Source organism: Eptatretus burgeri, chromosome 2 (assembly GCF_056783735.1).
Source record: "Eptatretus burgeri isolate ZD-2024b chromosome 2, Ebu_testis_v1, whole genome shotgun sequence".
Classification (NCBI taxonomy): Eukaryota; Metazoa; Chordata; class Myxini; order Myxiniformes; family Myxinidae; genus Eptatretus; species Eptatretus burgeri.
Window position 1 is genome coordinate 91,327,654 of NC_140962.1, and position 19,743 is coordinate 91,347,396.

The window sequence follows — 19,743 nt, forward strand, 5'->3', positions numbered from 1 at the left end:
TTCAACAGCCAGATATATGTTTCAAGCTTGATCAGTGGTTAAATAGGAGCAACAATCAGAAACTTTCGAAATATCATAGCCAAAAATATTCAGCCATCTATAATGGTATACGGACACTACACAATTTTTCGGACAGACTGAAATGTTTTGATCAGGCTGTTTCGTTTCATTCAAGGTATTGCTTTTGAACTAAAATCAGTGTAATTTTTGTTTGTATATTATATGAGCAAACTGGACAAAACATATCAGTTTTACTTGTACATTTATCCATACAGAGAGGATGAGAATTATATTATTGAAATTGTACATTTTATAACATTCATTATTATTTTTATATAAAATGCTGTAAAATGAAGATGCCTTCATCAATCTGCATCCGGTTTTCTGTAAAGAGAAGGGAAGACATGCTGTTAGATTATGCTAGATATACGTTTCAAGTTATGTGGAATAGTTTGCAAAGAAATACACTGGAATACAAGCTATTTTTGATATTGCTCTCATATAACATGCATTTCAGCATATATGTGGTATGCGTAATGTAATGTTACAAGCCATATTTTCTCACAAAGTTACCAATAAAACCAATTATAGTTGTCAGACAAACCGTATCCTGTGGGATACCAGAAAAAGGGGCTGTGATGATTGTATACATTTATGAATAACAACTACAACAACGACAAGTACTATATGGCCACCCTGATCTTGGAAGACCCGATTAGTGAAAACATTTTTTACCCGTGATCAAATAATAAAATTTGCCTTCCTACCTCCAGTATAGAACCGTGGTATTGCCATTGAAACTTGAAGAACGCGCGCCAAGAGGCTTCACCAAGCAATCACCAAGGTTAAAGATACTTTTAAAACCGAAACATTTCATTTTTATTCCTCTATGCCGAAGTGATGGGTCATATAATAGAAGAACAAAAAGGGGAAATGTCACGGAAAAGAAAATTTCACATTTTCAGCGAGGCAGCCCACCGCCTATTGTACCACAGAACAACACACAAGGAAATGACACAAATTGCGACCTTCTCCAAGTCAACACTTGGCCAATGCAGGTGAGCCGCCCTGAACTTTGTTCAATTCCATCGATATATAGCATTCAGTGACAGTGTGAATATTTTAGAGCACTCACGAAGTGGCTTAAGCACTCCAACAAAACGGTTGATAAGGAACGGCTCGCTTGGCACGCGATTAGCAATCACCGAACCGTCATATTAAGCATACACCTCTCGAAGACGCCCAAAATGTCAAACATGTCCGAATTGGACAAATGAACACTTTTGGAAGAGTCGGAATTGCTGATAAGTTCGATTCTGGAGCTTAAATTTTGTAATTTTGCTTACTTTAAGAGATTCTAATAGTTATCGCATGTGCGGAAATGAAATAAAGCCACATATGCTACTGTCTCCAGGCGATGATAAGCATTGCAATGTACCCAGGGATTTGTAGCTACAATGAACAAGCATTTGATGAGTGAGGAAAGTTAAAAAAAGAAACTTTATCATTAAGAAATCATTGCAGCCTGCTCCAAGTCAAGACATGGTTGAGCAGGCTAAAAAAAGACACATAGTGGCTTGAGATCCCAGTGACGTAATCTCGGATACTCCTTTAGACTCCATGAGAGTGGTGACAGAGGATGCGCCTGATAAAGGATATTGTCGTGTCCAGGGGGTTAGCCCCTACCTGGATAGATAACCGAACGGTTCTTCCTTGGAGGTGAATAGCCTCAGGAGATTATGGCGCGTGCGGGAAGGAAGGGCAGCGAGGACGGAGGCACACGGAAGCACAGCACAAAAGTTTATACTCAAACCCACGACAAGTCGACAACACAAGCAACTTAGAAAAATACAGGGTTTAATGAAAATAAATCAAATATTTACAGTGGTAGTAAATTAAAACGGGATAATAATGAAACATGAGGAAACCTATGTTCCTATTTAAGGTACCTCCATACAGACAAGGGGGGGGGGGTAGAATAAATAAAAGAAAAATCCTCCCTTCCTCCTGGCATTCAGCTGTGTAATCAGAGATGAGTTTCTGGAGCTTGATGTCCACCAAATCGCGTTGTCACTGTACGGGAAAATGCACCTAAAAATGGTGCCAAGTGGCTCCCTCGATGGGAAACATATAGTAGGCAATTTTTTTTTTGTATACATTATCGAGGCTCGTATGAGTGCTAACACAGAGCATACAAGGGGGGCAGGAGACGGGAGGGGCAGGAGAGGGAAGGACAAAACTGTGGGGAATAGAAACATTAGGAGATCTGTGGAAGGGAGAGGGATGGGGCGGGGAACATGGGGTATACAAGATGGACATTACAGGGACTTTCAGGAACTTACACGACAGGGAGCTTTCAGTAAGGAAAGGAGGGAATTTGAAGGAGGTGGGTTTGGGGTGGATTAAGGGGGTAGAAAAGATTGTGGTTTTGGATGGGGGAAGATAAGAGGTGGTAAACAGTTGTTTTAGACCTGGAGGTCTAATTTTAACTATAGACTATACTATAGACATAATTTTAGCTATAGACCTGGAGAGAAGAGTGGGATTGAAGAGAGTGTGGGAGTTTGTTCCAAAGGCAGGAAAAAAAGAGGAATGAAAGAGTGAAGATGAGCAGCAATTCGTGATTTTGGTAGTTTCACCAGAAGAGGGTTGCTGGTGGACCTTGAGCGCCCTGTGGGGGGGGGGACATATCGCAGACAGAGCGGGGGAGGGGGTAACAAGACCGGAGAGGACACGGTAGAAGGAGAGACCACCGACATGCCTCCAATGAGAGAGTGAGAGACCCAAAGACTCAGCCTCATTGCGGGAAATACCAATGATCCCAAAGGCCTTGATTTCCACAGCGTGAAGTCGAGCTCGGTGTGAGAAGCGGGAGCATCAGCCCAGAGGGGAGAGCAGTACTCCATCAGACTGCGGATGAAATTTTTGTAACTGGTTAGAAACTCAGGTGGGCCAAGGAAGGACTTTGCACAACTTAGGATGCCCAGTCGGCAACTGGCTTTGGAGGTCAGCTTGGAGATGTCTTTCCCAGGAGAGATCGTGGCAGATATTGTTCCAGTTTGTTAATGAATAATTGATACGTCACATAGTTTGGCAGCCATATTGGATTGAAGGAAAATATTTAATAATGCTTTCTCTGGAACCGCTTATCCTATCGAAGCAAAACTTCACAAGTATCATCTCACACCATTGCTGCATACAGAGTAAAAATAATGATATCATAAGTCACGTGGTTTGGTGGCCATCTTGGATAGAAAACGCACCTTATCTGAATAACACAAAAACTTCACAAACCTGATCCCCTATCCAATTAGAGGCAGAATATAAATTTATGTTGTCATCAGCCACGTGGTTCGTAGCCATATTGGATACTGGCGTTCCGGTTCATCGCCATACTGGCGACTACTTGAGGCGTGTGCGAATGCAATGAAAGGATGTCGAGTTCGTGATTGTCAATGAGATCTCAATCGTTCCCTACGGGATGCTCTGCACGATTGGTCAGCGTCTTAAGCAGTTGAAGGACAGCGCAAAACTTTTTGGCGGATTGAATGTTCTGCTGTTCGGTGACTTCATTCAACTGCCACCAGTGAGCGGAAGCACCGTATTTCAGCAACCTGAGCAAATGTAACCGGGAACACATTTGTGGAGGGTATTCTCGTTTTGCGAGCTTACACAAAACATGCGAAAGCAAGGTGAAATGACATTCATCGATCTATTGAATGATCTGAGAGTCAAAACGATCAGATGGGAGCATTTGGACCTTCTCTTGAGGAAGCTGATTGACAACGACACAGGTGAATTCAGCATCGAAAAAGCCTTGCGAATTCACCCGGCAATTCTGCAAGTGGGCTGTCACAACAAAGTGGTGCTGAATTACTATGCAAACCAGAATGTCGTCATGACTACCATTCATAAGCAGGACAAGATTGTCGACTCAAAACACAATTTGGAAAATGCACCTTTGCAAAAGTTGATCCCTTCTGACGTGAATAAGACTGGCGGGTTGCCCAAAGGGCTTACTTTGTTTACAAGTGTGAAGGTGATGCTGCACTACAACGTGGCCACAAGCAGAGGACTGGTGAACGGAGCAATGTGTCAAGTCACGGAAATCATTTGGCCAGACTTCCGACGAGCGTAGATGCATGTCGAAGACATCCCAGTGGTGATGATTGACTTTGGTGATATTGGCATCCATCGAATCGAACCAATGTTGTCACAATTTCCTGCAAAATATTCCTTTGTACTGCCGAAAGGCACATGTTTCCACCGATTCTGTGCCGGTCATCGACAGTGCACAAAATGCAAGGCTCAACCGTGGACTGCGCAGTCATCAACTTGGACTCAGTTGTTTGCACCAGGGACAGGCTTATGTGCCTTTAAGTTGAGTCAGATCGCTGGATGGAAGAAGTTTGGAAGAGTTGGATTGTGCGAAGCTTACATCGAGCAATACTTGCTGTCAAAAGTCCTTGGCAGAAATGGAAAGATTGCGTAAATTGCCGAATTACATAAATAGAATTGCAATAAAACATCCTGATTTTGATGAAACTGAAAACTTTGTGTTTTGTATTCGGAGAAATTAAATATTTCATTTAGATATACTTTATAGATACGAAAACAAAGAATATTTCATTCAGAATATTCAAGACTAAAAAACAACAAAACCAAACTACAAAACAAGTAAACGAAAAAACAAGTTTTAGGGCTACACACTTTTATTATTTTTAAAATGTACTTAAAAGGAGAAAATTAATTTTCTTTTCCAATTCCTTTAAATTTCAGAATTTTGCATTCATTCATGTTACACAAAATAAAAGTAGGTGGCTGCTTCTGTCCATTCCACCTCCAACAAAACTCCAATTTCACGCTAAAGGAAATTTGTCCCAAACCAGCAATTGCCGTTACCATATTTTACATATCGTAACGCACTAATTCGCATTCCATTTGACTTTGGAACCCGTGTTCTTCTGCAAGAAGTGCCCATCAAAGTCATCAAGTCCCTCTCACAACCAAAGTCAACAAACAAAACCCCAATTTCTCGCAAAAGGACATTCAATTATTTCATAAAAACTGAAACAGTTCATATGCGCGAGAAGCCAAGAATGAGGCGACACATATTCTTCAGAAATAACAGTATATTAAAGACACGAGACAACACCAACTGAGAATCCCACGACAAGAGGTAGACTGCAGCAAACAAAATAAACAAATAAATAAATACACACCTAACTCAGGAATACAAAACTCGTGCACTTCATAATTAATACAGATGTGTTGAAACCTATGGTGCCACACATAACTTACTCATCCACTCAAGCACCAAAGGGGGAAACCAGGCAAGATCTTGAGGATATAGAGTGAGCAAGCTCATCTTTAATGGGAAGCACAGGAGCAGATTCCAGGGAGACACTATTTAGCCCTCCAGACACACCACCGGTTGGCTCTACAACTGGCTCGCTGCACCTCTACACCCCCACCTCTCACGGCATACCCAAAAGGGCAACTTCACTCTCAGCAACTGTCGAGGATGCCTATTCGCGGTGGTTGTACCCCCAAACCCAAGTCCAGAGTTAAATCTTCTCCATTCTTCCCTGTTGGCTGGATTTGTCAAGGCAACTCAGCCACGGTCAATGTGCTGATCGGTCCGCATGGACCAGCTCACTCCCTCTTGTCTCTGTCTCTCTCATGGCCCCGGTTTCACAAAGGTGGGTGTATTCCATCTTGGATGTGGGGAATCTCTGGGTTGCTCCTGGGAGATTGATCAGCTGTATCCGTGCCATGGGCGTTTCAGAGAACTGTCTGGGCCTACACAACAAAATCTTCACGCTGACGGGTCCCTGGTTCCAAAAAAATGTTCTAACATGCACAAACACATGGACCATGGTAAATTAACATTCTACCTCATTTGTGCTCCCTTCATTGTAACAATAGGGTAACTTTGTCTCATGTCACAAAAAAAAAAACTTTCGTAGAAATTGGACAAAAGCTGGATAATGTAAACCCACCTGAATTTAACAATTGAACTCAATAACGTCAAGGAAAAACAGCAATGTGTTGGCCATCTAATATTCTTTATAAAACCCTACCCAACTTGGCAAAATGTGAGGCCATGCTCACGTCACCTTTGACCTGGAAACAGGAAGTGCACAGGATCCACCTTGGCAAATGGTGAGACTGTGGCCAGGGACAGAAGTTCAACTTGTATGTGAAGTGGATGACATACAATCACCAACTTGTACATTATTCACGTAAAATCTTCAAACATTATTCAAAAAAAATAAAATAAAATGAAAACAGAGGTAGAACTGTGGAAAGCAATCATGATTTTCTCACATATTAAGCAACTTATGCAATAACCTCCTGACAATTCAACAAGTTTTCAGGCCATAATCTACTTAAATATCAAAAAAAAAAACCACAACACCCAAATCATTATTGGTATTCTGCAGCATTGCACCAACCAGGAGGTGATTGGGACCACACTCTGTGCAGAGCGTTGGTGCTGCTTAACCAGTCTCCTTGGCTATTGGGCACAATCCTAGCTGGGTCGTCACTCCGACACAGTATACCAGCATGCTGGCACTCATTTTGGTGACCCTGGGATGACAGGCCGAGTTAACCCCACCTGATATTAATTCAACAGCTGAGCGGGATTTGAACTCAGGACCCTCGGATCCAAAGCCCACCTCCCGAACCATTAAGCCAACACCAGGCATACCAACCAGAACACACAGCAACTACTCTAAACCAATGTCTGTCCATATGTCACAATCCAATCTGCTTGCACTGCTTTTGCACAGCCTGGATGTGATCGAACAGTTCAATGTCAGCACCCTGTAGGCAGCCAACCACAATTCTGGCTGTCTGATCCGTTGGGTGCCAATACATCCTTTAATTTTAACAGTACGACATGGAGATGCCTGCCAACTTTCAGTAGCAACAAACAGTGAGTATAAACAAACATGACTTTAAAACAAAGATAAAGTCGACAGTAAATAATGGTATGAGCAGTGTAGCAGTCCATAAACAAAAAACGAAGAGATGAGGAAGTCTCAGATGGCCCTTCCACATCATCAAAAATGAACCTGTATGCAAACATCTGTGTCATTACAGTACTAGTGCTATAATTTGTAATTAACACAACTGCATTGATGCACAAATAACTTTAGTAGGAAGCACTTAACAAAGTGTCCACATTACCAAAAATATAATGTGCATCAAAGGTCTGAACCTAATCTATAGTGTCTTCAGAAAGTATTCACACCCCTCAACTTTTGTCACATTTTGTTGTGTTACAGCCTGAATTTAAAATGGATTTAATTTGATTTTTTTTTGTAACTGATCTACACAAAATACCCATAATAACAAAGTGAAAACAGGTTTTTAGAAATTGTTACAGATTTATTAAAAATGAAAAGCTGAAATGTCGTGTGTCGAAGAAAACAAGCATCTCCAATCATCAGTTCTACCACGTCCTTCTACTCAGTCAAGTGCGCTTGTGCCAGGAGATTTCTTCAACTCAACATTATTTATCCGCATACTGTACCCTCAAATACAGTGTGGCACAGAAACTTCAAGCCTCTCCCAAATGGTAGTGAAGTGAATAAATCCCATAAGGTTATAACATTAGCAGAGAAAAATCGTGATTTTAGACAAGTTGTGGGATGAATGCAGCATCGGTCGGCCATGAGTATCATGCGAACAAAACACCATTTGTTCAAGGTTGATTTCCTGGAGTTAACAGAAAAAGGCTATGCCCCGAAACAAGTGCTCAACGCTGACGAAAGTGATCTTTTCTACACAAAATGGGTCACAAGACATACATCTCGAAGCAGCAGAAGACAGCACACAGGTTCAAGTCTAAAAATGTTTTTTGTGGAAATGCTTCGGAGACTTTAAATGCAAACCTTTTATGCAGTGACGCACCCACTGGCAATGATGATACCCCAGACTCAAACAATTAACCCAATAACCTGCAAAAAAAAAAAAACGATTATATATGTATATGTTGGGATTTGTACCTTTTTCTTGAAAGCTTTTGTATCTTCCCAACTCAATTCACTCGCCTGCAGTTAATTAAAATATTGTTGTGGTTACCAAATTCGCAAACCACCATTCAGGTCCCTTAGGTGAGATATCTCGGTAAGTATATGTGTAGTTAGGCCCAAACCCGTTGTCTAGTGGGAATACATGTCATTTATGCGTGCTGCGACTCTTCAGGATAGCCGTTTTTCTTTTACTATCTTTATTTTGGACCAACCGCCATTGTTACCACCACCAGTCACAACATCAACCACCAACCACAACGCCGCTTCACCACAACCGCCACGACCTTCACGTCACACCTCGCAACCGTCGCATCGCCACCGTTCTTGCGCCGCTTGTGGGTACCGGTGTTGGACTCGTGCAGGGCGCGCGCCGAACAGCGTGTACAAAACCACGGATTTTCTGCTTCAAAAACGGATCAAAAACGACACACGCCCACTTTTGTGCCGTCCAATCGGTGAGCGAGGGGCGATTTGGCCCCGCCTCCAGGGCGTTGGAGGGCGATCGCTATATGCAAATTTATGGATCAAAAAGCATTCACGCCCACCTTTTCTCGGGCCAATGGGGAGCGAGGTGAAAGGTCGAAGGGAGGGGGTCAAAGATGAGAGAGCGAAGCCACGGGGCTTATATAAGCGACCGCGTTCGTCAGTCAAGTGGATAGGGAGTTAAGACTTCGCGGGCGGTGGAGTTGGGAAGAAGAAGCAGGAAGGAGTTGGTCGTCGTCGTGTGCGTTGGAGTCGGAGCGGAGGGGACGGAGCTGTGGAGAGGCGGCGAGGGCAGACGAGGGGGTGCTCGCGTCGTGCAGGGAGCTGCACCCCAGGGAGGCCGACGGCGCGACCTGGCCGAGGTGGAGACGCTCGTCGCGGGACTCGAGGCAGAGTAGGAATCCTCTATACCCCGAGCATCAGCAACCCCCTCCTGTTTCCCCCCGCGCTGAGATAATGCGACCAAGGGGGCCCCTTTCCCACCCCCTACCAGACACTGCCCGCGAGGCCCGCGGAGTTGAGGCACCATCGCCGCTCCGCGTCTCATCACCAGACGGGTAGGCCCGACCCGGTCTCGGCCTCAGGCCCGCCTCATCTTTGAGGGTGTTCTTTTCCTTGGTTTTGGGTATGTGTTGTCGGCGCCGTCTGTGAAGTAAAATTGTATAAGTGTTGCCGTGTGCTCGCGTAATCGGTATTAGATCTGCATTGTCGCATTTGCTTTTTGTGTAAAATTGCATTGTGTTACTTTCCTTTTCTATGTCCTTTTGGTGGAATTGTATATGTGCGCTTTCCGTTCATCGCGAATAAATGTGCTTTTGTGTTGAACTGTTTCCCGCTTCGCTTCGTCATTTCTTTCATTGAATCCTCATCTTGCTTCACGTAAAGGGTTGGTAGTGGGCTGAATACGCCCGATAATTAATCGAACCGTCGAGGTCGACGAATAACACCGCTCGGTTATCCCGATAGTACGGAACGGGTCGCTTAAGTGGCCCGTGTCCGAAGTCGACCTGCGGCGAGGTGCGACCGCCCGGTCTACCCTCCGTGTGGGTACTTAGGTAGGTCGAATTTGGCGAGCAACCCTATCCCACGCGGGGGCTGATTGGCTCGATCGCGGTGAGACCGAAAGGTCCACCCGTGACTGGTTCCCGGCGTTAGTCCGAGAGGGTCACGACTGGATTGTCTGTCCGGTGGGCGACGTGCCGCGATTCGAGTTACGTGGCCGTCAGCACGCCGGCGGGCGCGAAGCCGCAACACTGGTGTCAGGTCGTGCGATACAAATTCATCGCCCTTCTCGCGGCACTGGTATCGGAGAACAGGAAAACGGGCTCTCCTGTCTCCGGCTAAATTCACGGGAATCGGTCCAGGGGTGAGAGAAGTGACCCCCGATTCCCTCCACATTACGAGCGAGCGAAATTAACCCTTTAAGAGAAGCAAGATGGCGTCTCAAGGCGAGCGGGAGCCGGGGGTATTAGAAATGTATATGTGTAGTAATGTAGAATCCATGGTCCAGGATGGAATCCCCGTGCAGGAAATGTTGATTGTGCAGGAACACGGACTCGCCCAACTGAACCCAGAGCCCGAAATAGTTGCGGCAGCGGCCGCGGTGTATGACACCTCCCCTTCCCCCCTCCACCAAAACCCTTCCCCGATCCCTGCCGAAACGGCTCACCCAAGCGCACCCGACATGGCCCAGCTATGCGCCATGCTGGCGGCAATGACAGCGAGAATGGATGCGAATACACAACAAATGAACGAAAGGATGGATGCGAATACACAAAAGATGGATGCGAATACACAACAAATGAACGAAAAGATGGATGCAAACGCAAATGAATTTATAAACGAAATGAAAAGCATGGGCAAGCAAATGAAAAAAGAAATGAAAGAACTACGGGGTGAGACGCAGAACATGGGCCGATGCCTGCAGGCGGGCATGAAGGCCGTGACCAGGGAGCTGGGAATGGCGACTCCACGTGTGGAAGCAAACGAGCTGGAAGGGGGTGCAACGGCTGACAGGCCCGCGGTGGAGGCGGGTAAAAAAATAATTCGGGGGGCGTGTTGGGCGAGGGTCGTGACAGAGGAATCGACGGTGACCAAAAGGGAAAAATTAAATGGGGAGACCAAAACGTGCGAGACGAGACACGAGGTGACGACAACAGAAACTTATAAATGTATAGAGACACGGGAGATAGAGGGTGAATTGGACGGGGTAAGTGACGCACACACACACACACGGAGGTAGTGGAGGATAATGGGGGTGAGCTGGCGGACTGTGTCGAGACCCAGTGCGAGCACCTGGATGGCCTCCTCCAGGAACGAGGGGAGGGAGTCTGCCCCCTTGAGGCGAGTCACGACCAGGTGAGTTCGGTCGTGTTTTGCGAGGTTGAGGGGACGAGTGCTGTGGACGGGTGCACGGAGAGCTTGGGGGGTGTAGAGGCCCCGGAGACCATTGTGGGGACACAAATCCCCAGTGTGGTTGTCCCTGTGTGTGTGGTGCAAGGTGTGAGTGCGTCCCCGTGTGTGGAAGCGACCCCGTGTGTGAGTGGTGTGGTGGCGATGGTGCCGGAGTACGTGCTTCCCAGCACGCCGTGTGTAGATGAGGCACCGTGTGTGGAAGAGGCCGTGTGTGTGAGTGAAACGGCCAGTGTGGATGAGGAACCGCGGTTGAGTTCCCCCGCGTGTGTGAGTGAGGCACCGCGGGTGAGTTCCCCCGCGTGTATGAGTGAGGCACGGTGTGTGGGTGAGGCACCGTGTGTGAGTGAGGCCGTGTGTGTGGATGAAACGGCCAGTGTGGATGAGGCACCGCGGGTGAGTGCCCCCGCGTGTGTGAGTGAGGCACGGTGTGTGAGTGAGGCACCGCGGTTGAGTGCCCCCGCGTGTATGAGTGAGGGACGGTGTGTGGATGAGGCACCGCGGATGAGTGCCCCGCGTGTGTGAGTAGTATGGTTTGTGTGAGTAGTGAGGCACGAGTGAGTGGAAGGCCGCGAGTGCGTGGAGCCACGTGTGCGAGGGAGGTAATGGCATGCGTGAGTGAACGGCCGTATGCAAGGGAGACCGTGTGTGTGAGAGAGCGGTATGTGAGGGAGATGTCGGTGGGCATGCGGGAGCACGCAGCCGCGTCTCCCGGTGTGAATGTGATGGAGTGGACTGTGTGCGTCGTAACACGCAGGTGTGCGTGGGTCGAATGGCGACGACGGAGACATGTAAGGAACGAAAGCCGAGTAGCGGCTGTAGCTATTTCGGGGACCGTGCCGGGTTCGCCCAGCAGTGAGCACGAGGTTCGTGCTGTGCAACGCACGAGACCGCCACGTGCTCGCTTGCGAGAGTGAAGTCCCGGTCCGGAAACGCACGCGGTGGATTTGCCGATCCCGCGGACGGACAAAGTTTAGGCAGGATTATGGATTTGGACCGGACGGGTTCTCCACGCGATCGTGTGTGTTAAGCTCCAACGGGCAAAGCACATGTGTTCGCGTGGGGAACCCCTCGAGACGTGGGGCTTGTTTTTTTTTATGCGCACGGTGACGCCATGGCTGCACGTGGGGTTGGAATCCGGCAGGAGGGGTATCTCTGCCGGATGGTACCGTCCAAGGAGGGACGAGGAACACGTGCAGCTGCATGACGTCACGGGCAGGTGCAAAGTGCGCGAGCTCTGAGTTGCCGCGCAGGTGCTGCGCATGAAAAAAAAAAAAACAGCAAGCCTCACTTTCGGGTGCACAGGATTCCTGGGCAAGGAGGGAAGACCCCCTTACCCCGGGGCACAGGATGGAAACTAGTTAGGGGGAAGGGTTAGCTTAGTTAGACCGACTTCATGGGGCAGGGGTAAGTCCTCATGGAGTCCGTGGAATGGATTAGTTAGAGGGATTGTAGCCAGATTTAGGTTGGGAAATTGATTAATGGGATTATTTGGAGACAGTGACAGACTTGTGGATGTGTAGCGGGGACGTAGTTTAGCTACGTAGTGTTAAATGGAACGTGATTTAGTGTAAGGGACGACGTGGGAGCACGAGTTAGTTAGGGGATGTAGTTAGGAGGATGGCAGAGTTCAGCGGTGTGTGTGTTGAAGAGTTGTGAGGTGAGTACATGGTGAGTGAGTGAGGCCAGCGGGTCTGTGTGAGTGGAGCGAATGGGGACTGCATGGTGCGATGAGTGATTGGGGGGAGGAGTGACTCCCGCCCAAGGGACCCCGGGGTCAGAGTAAAGTGAGTTAGCTGGGTTAGTCAAATTGAAAAATGGAGGTCGTTTTGTTGTTGGTGGGAGTGTAGGCTCGAAACCCATTTGGAGGGGTGCAGGAGCCCTGTTGACGGGCTTGGGAGCGTGGCTGCGAAAGGTGAGTATCGCTGAGTGGGTACCCCGGGCACCAGGCCAGTCGGCCGCGGTAGGCCATGGGCCCATGGGGGGCCGGGATAGAGTAGTGGGCACGGGTGCGCCTGCTTGGTGCGGGGGCCCGGAGCGCCATTGGCCGCGTGGGCAGTGTTGTGGGCACGGGTGACCCTCGGAAAGGGGCCCGGGAGGCCGGCCTGCCACGTGTGCGTTTCAGGGGAGGTGCCATGGGGGGCACTCCCCGGTGTTAGGGAGCTGGTAGGCTCGGAGGCAGTGTAGTGCCCGGGGGTGCCATAGCGGGAGATTCGGCAGAGGGTCGTGCCTGCCAAAGGGAGCCACGTGTCCCAGCCAGGAGACCGTGTGAGGGCACGGAGAGAAAATTGGGGGGGGCGAGGCCCGAAATTGTGAGGACACCAACACAGGCGACGGGAATCTGGGTTGTTAGAACCAATAGTTTAAGCGAGAGGCGCTTGTTGAAAGCCCCGGGGTAGTTTAACAGTTAAATGGTTAGGGTAGATTAGGAGATGTACCCCTCCGCACCATCCATCCCCTCGCTCTAGTTGTGGGCCGCTGGACCCACTTGGGTTATAGATCGCCGAACTCTGGGGAGGCCATTCTGAGGCTTCGTTGGGCCTCGACACAGGACGTTAGCTCTCCCTTATTCCCCTCCGGGAAGGGAACGTAGGGGTTGGGAGTAGGCTAGGTGACAGGATAGGTTAGCCGAACAAAGACAGTAAAGGGGGTTAGGGGACGATTTATAGTGGGGAAGTAAAAATAAAAACAACAAAAAAATAAGTTGGGGCTAAATTGGTTTTTCACAAATTAAGGGAGTGGGTATGTACAGTGACAGGCAAAGGCGATAGGTTGGGAGGGAGACAGGTAGGTAGGTCCGAGCCCGCCTTCCAAGTGGCTAGCACCACCGCACTCCCTCCACCAACCTCCACTGAACGGCAAAGGCTGGCCAACTTCATCGGCTGGCCGTGTTTTGCTTCAAGGCGGAGGCCGGCCAACTTCATCGGCAGCTGTTGTTTTGCTGCAAGGCCTGTGCCGGCCACTTCGTCTGCAGCTGCTGTACTTCAAGGCCTGTGCCGGCCAGTTCATCTGCCGGCTGTGTTTGCCTGCAGCGGCCTTCTTCTGCGGGCTGTGTATGCCATGCCCACTGCCCACGTTCACCAGCCCCGTTCAATTTTTGCTTTGCCCCCCCCCCCTGTTCATTTCCATGTGCGCCAGGATCCGCAAGGCAACAGTTTGCAAGCTGCGAGAACTGCCCTGTTGGCAGCTACAACACGGGCCTGCAGTGGCGGCCCGTGCACAGTGTTTGTGTTCATCCATCCATTCGTTGTGCTCATTGCGTGTTCCACTTGAGCTGGCACGGAGACTGCGTTTGTGCAGCCCATGCACCGTTGTGGTTCACTGCGTTCAGTTCAAAAGGGAAGGCCTTGGACTGCGTGTGAGCAGCCAGCCACGATCCCTGTCACCTGCATTGTTTGAGCCAGAGACTGCATGCGGGCAGCCTGGCTCCCTGCTAACTGCTTTTCTTTTGCAGAGTTCAGTGATCCTGGGCCATGGTTTAGTGTAAAATTTGTAAGTTAAGGTTAAGATGTACTGTACATATGAGTGCGCCCCCGGCATGTTTGTCTTAGCGCCGGCAATTTTATTTAAGTCGTCCGTGTGAGTGAGTTTGTTTAGATAGTTACGCAGCCCTCAGGTTATTTATTTTGGGGACACGAATACCATGAATGTCGCACTCAGGGATCCGTAGGTAAAATGTACTAGGGGAAAACTACACATGATGGCACACGAGAATTTGACGACTGGGGACGAGTCTGTAAAAAGGGGAGGGGGTAGTGTTGTGGTTACCAAATTCGCAAACCACCATTCAGGTCCCTTAGGTGAGATATCTCGGTAAGTATATGTGTAGTTAGGCCCAAACCCGTTGTCTAGTGGGAATACATGTCATTTATGCGTGCTGCGACTCTTCAGGATAGCCGTTTTTCTTTTACTATCTTTATTTTGGACCAACCGCCATTGTTACCACCACCAGTCACAACATCAACCACCAACCACAACGCCGCTTCACCACAACCGCCACGACCTTCACGTCACACCTCGCAACCGTCGCATCGCCACCGTTCTTGCGCCGCTTGTGGGTACCGGTGTTGGACTCGTGCAGGGCGCGCGCCGAACAGCGTGTACAAAACCACGGATTTTCTGCTTCAAAAACGGATCAAAAACGACACACGCCCACTTTTGTGCCGTCCAATCGGTGAGCGAGGGGCGATTTGGCCCCGCCTCCAGGGCGTTGGAGGGCGATCGCTATATGCAAATTTATGGATCAAAAAGCATTCACGCCCACCTTTTCTCGGGCCAATGGGGAGCGAGGTGAAAGGTCGAAGGGAGGGGGTCAAAGATGAGAGAGCGAAGCCACGGGGCTTATATGAGCGACCGCGTTCGTCAGTCAAGTGGATAGGGAGTTAAGACTTCGCGGGCGGTGGAGTTGGGAAGAAGAAGCAGGAAGGAGTTGGTCGTCGTCGTGTGCGTTGGAGTCGGAGCGGAGGGGACGGAGCTGTGGAGAGGCGGCGAGGGCAGACGAGGGGGTGCTCGCGTCGTGCAGGGAGCTGCACCCCAGGGAGGCCGACGGCGCGACCTGGCCGAGGTGGAGACGCTCGTCGCGGGACTCGAGGCAGAGTAGGAATCCTCTATACCCCGAGCATCAGCAACCCCCTCCTGTTTCCCCCCGCGCTGAGATAGTGCGACCAAGGGGGCCCCTTTCCCACCCCCTACCAGACACTGCCCGCGAGGCCCGCGGAGTTGAGGCACCATTGCCGCTCCGCGTCTCATCACCAGACGGGTAGGCCCGACCCGGTCTCGGCCTCAGGCCCGCCTCATCTTTGAGGGTGTTCTTTTCCTTGGTTTTGGGTATGTGTTGTCGGCGCCGTCTGTGAAGTAAAATTGTATAAGTGTTGCCGTGTGCTCGCGTAATCGGTATTAGATCTGCATTGTCGCATTTGCTTTTTGTGTAAAATTGCATTGTGTTTCTTTCCTTTTCTATGTGCTTTTGGTGGAATTGTATATGTGCGCTTTCCGTTCATCGCGAATAAATGTGCTTTTGTGTTGAACTGTTTCCCGCTTCGCTTCGTCATTTCTTTCATTGAATCCTCATCTTGCTTCACGTAAAGGGTTGGTAGTGGGCTGAATACGCCCGATAATTAATCGAACCGTCGAGGTCGACGAATAACACCGCTCGGTTATCCCGATAGTACGGAACGGGTCGCTTAAGTGGCCCGTGTCCGAAGTCGACCTGCGGCGAGGTGCGACCGCCCGGTCTACCCTCCGTGTGGGTACTTAGGTAGGTCGAATTTGGCGAGCAACCCTATCCCACGCGGGGGCTGATTGGCTCGATCGCGGTGAGACCGAAAGGTCCACCCGTGACTGGTTCCCGGCGTTAGTCCGAGAGGGTCACGACTGGATTGTCCGTCCGGTGGGCGACGTGCCGTGATTCGAGTTATGTGGCCGTCAGCACGCCGGCGGGCGCGAATCCGCAACAATATATTCCTGCTTGGGACATTGTGTGTGAGATAAGGAAGGTTAACCTTGAGTGATTCAAGGGAGCATTGTGAAGCAGAATCTGGGAGGAAAACCTCTGATCTTGCTTATCAGTTTGATATATATCGCCAGGACATAAGCCAGCTGGTAATCCAGCTGGCTCTTGGGATGAAAGGGAGGACTTGTGTAGTGGAATTTGTTGGAGATAAAAAGTCAAATATAAGGGGGTGACTCGACTATTTGGAAGAGCACTCTCTGGGTTACCTCAATTCATAATTGGTGTTCCTGGTGTTTCCTGCTCTCTGTGCGGCCGCATGTATTGACAGATAATAAACAATTTTCTCTCAAGTAAATTGACGTCTTCATGCCTTAGTAAAGGGTGATCGACGCCTCGACATGTGTATATATATATATATATATATATATATATATATATATATATATATATATATATATATATATATATATATATATATATATACATACATACATATAAGTTGACTCCTCCCACACTCCTCGAGCTAAAGAAACTGCATAAAGCAACCAAGAAGGCTTACCAAAGGTAACTACTACGCTGTTTCAAACCCTTCCCAGAGATCCTCAACAACTATAAAGATTCACAGGTGAGAGATGTGGGTGGGTCTTACTGTATTTATATATTGACTACTTTTGACGTTTGCACATGATACATGCTCGAGAGACTCATTGGTATGCATTTCTGTCTACACTATCACTGATGATTTGCCAACAAGCGACGAAACTGGTCCAGGAGCTGAGGGGGTGTACAGCATTGGGATTCTCAGGTGTGTACTGTGTGTGGACATCTTTATAGTTGTTGAGGAACTCTGGGAAGGGTTCGAAACAGCGCAGCACTTACCCTTGGTCTGTCTTCTTGTGTTGCTTTGCGCAGCTTCTTCAGCTGGAGGAGTGTGGGAGGGGTCAATTATTTATATAATCTTAGCCACTTCGGTTTGGTTGATTAGGTGAGAGCTGATTGGTTATTCCCTCCATTCACAGGTGAAAAATGTGGGGGTGGGTCTTTATATATATATATATATATATATATATATATATATATATATATATATATATATATATATATATATATATATATATATATATATATATATATATATATATATATATATATATATGTAAAACATATTTCTTTTTTTACATATACACACTAGCAAATGCTACCCGTCGCTTCACTGACTGGAATACTAAAGTGGGGAGGGAGAAAAAGAGGAAGAGAGGGGTAGGGGAGAGAGAGCGGGGAGAGAGGAGAGGTGCGGGAAAGGAAGGCAGACATGCGGTGGAGCATCAATTACTGCCCAGATGCATCCGCAGACACACACTGCCTGGATATGTCCACAGACAGAGACAGAGACAGAAACATGTGGGAGGAGGGTGCTGCACTGTATTGGGAGCTGGTAGAGCAAGGATTGGACAGAGATAGAGATAGAGAGGTAGGGGACTTAGCAGATAGAATATATTATTCTTCAAGAACAAAACACAGTGCGCACGCAAGCACGCACACACAAACACACTAGTGCTAAGCAGACATCGGAAACTTTTTGGGAATCAGTAGGTTGGAGTCAGGGTGATTACCGACTTCAGTACGTACTGTATACAACCCAAAAACTGAGTAGCCTTCACTGAAAAATGTTGCATTTATATGGACTAGCCAAACCCGTGCTCTGCGCGAAGTTTCTTAAGTGAGGGTTCATTAGTACGTTAAAATGTTGCATTTATATGGATGTTTCAGGGATATGTTCACAAACATTGTGTGATGAGTGGAAAAAAAAATTTGGCTCAGTAATTTAGAAAGCACGTCGATATGGAAAATGGCTCGGAAATTGGGTGTTATTTCACAACTCGCTCAGGACGATGGAGCACGAACCGCTCACTCAGGACGACGGAGCACGAACCGCTCACTCAGGACGACGGAGCACGAACCGCTCACTCAGGACGACGGAGCACGAACCGCTCACTCAGGACGACGGAGCACGAACCGCTCACTCAGGACGACGGAGCACGAACCGCTCACTCAGGACGACGGAGCACGAACCGCTCACTCAGGACGACGGAGCACGAACCGCTCACTCAGGACGACGGAGCACGAACCGCTCACTCAGGACGACGGAGCACGAACCGCTCACTCAGGACGACGGAGCACGAACCGCTCACTCAGGACGACGGAGCACGAACCGCTCACTCAGGACGACGGAGCACGAACCGCTCACTCAGGACGACGGAGCACGAACCGCTCACTCAGGACGACGGAGCACGAACCGCTCACTCAGGACGACGGAGCACGAACCGCTCACTCAGGACGACGGAGCACGAACCGCTCACTCAGGACGACGGAGCACGAACCGCTCACTCAGGACGACGGAGCACGAACCGCTCACTCAGGACGACGGAGCACGAACCGCTCACTCAGGACGACGGAGCACGAACCGCTCACTCAGGACGACGGAGCACGAACCGCTCACTCAGGACGACGGAGCACGAACCGCTCACTCAGGACGACGGAGCACGAACCGCTCACTCAGGACGACGGAGCACGAACCGCTCACTCAGGACGACGGAGCACGAACCGCTCACTCAGGACGACGGAGCACGAACCGCTCACTCAGGACGACGGAGCACGAACCGCTCACTCAGGACGACGGAGCACGAACCGCTCACTCAGGACGACGGAGCACGAACCGCTCGCGCTGAATTACATGGTGCAGCAAAAGTGACCACAGTGAGTGAACAATTCGCTCAGAACGACGTAAAGCGGCACCGCTATCGACTATAAGGCGCTCAGCAAGTGGCCTAAGCACTCAATCAAGCACTCCAATGAAATGGATGCTAAGGAACGGCTGGCCAGTGTGTGGCTACATACCATAGAGGATCCCTTTAATTTTAAAGCCGGTCTTCACCATGCACGCAGCAGTTAATGAAATAAAATTAATTCGTTCAAGTAATGACTATACACAAAAGAGTTGCAGCTTAATGTAGAACAACCCTGGAGACATCGCAAAGTTCAATCGCCTGTGAAATAAACATTGCAGGTAATCCACCATGTTGCCTACTCGTCTGTGCACATGTCAAAGGTTCATCGTTCGTGGTCTGTTCAAACTTTTTTTAAAAACGTCAGTTATTTACCACATTTACTTCGATTCCCTGTAGAGCACATTGCGAAACCTCCGAAAATGTAGACCAGATCTGGCAGATGCTGTGGATCGGCAGTCCCTCTGGGGGACAGTGCACGAGGTCCAGCAGTGAATGCATTAAATCTTCCAGCTCAATGAAGCTGGTTAATTTTGGCACATTCCTAAATGTTTTCTTCACTCAA

The 19,743-nt window shown here is 48.8% G+C and overlaps 1 long non-coding RNA gene across 1 annotated transcript in view; it reads right to left on the minus strand.

Moving 5' to 3' along the window:
* LOC147032556 (uncharacterized) overlaps nucleotides 1–19,743 on the minus strand; it is a 26,930-nt gene continuing 7,187 nt past the window's right edge. The window contains exon 3 of the long non-coding RNA XR_015055231.1: nucleotides 1–384. This is a non-coding gene — a long non-coding RNA (uncharacterized LOC147032556). The remainder of the gene's footprint in view (nucleotides 385–19,743) is intronic.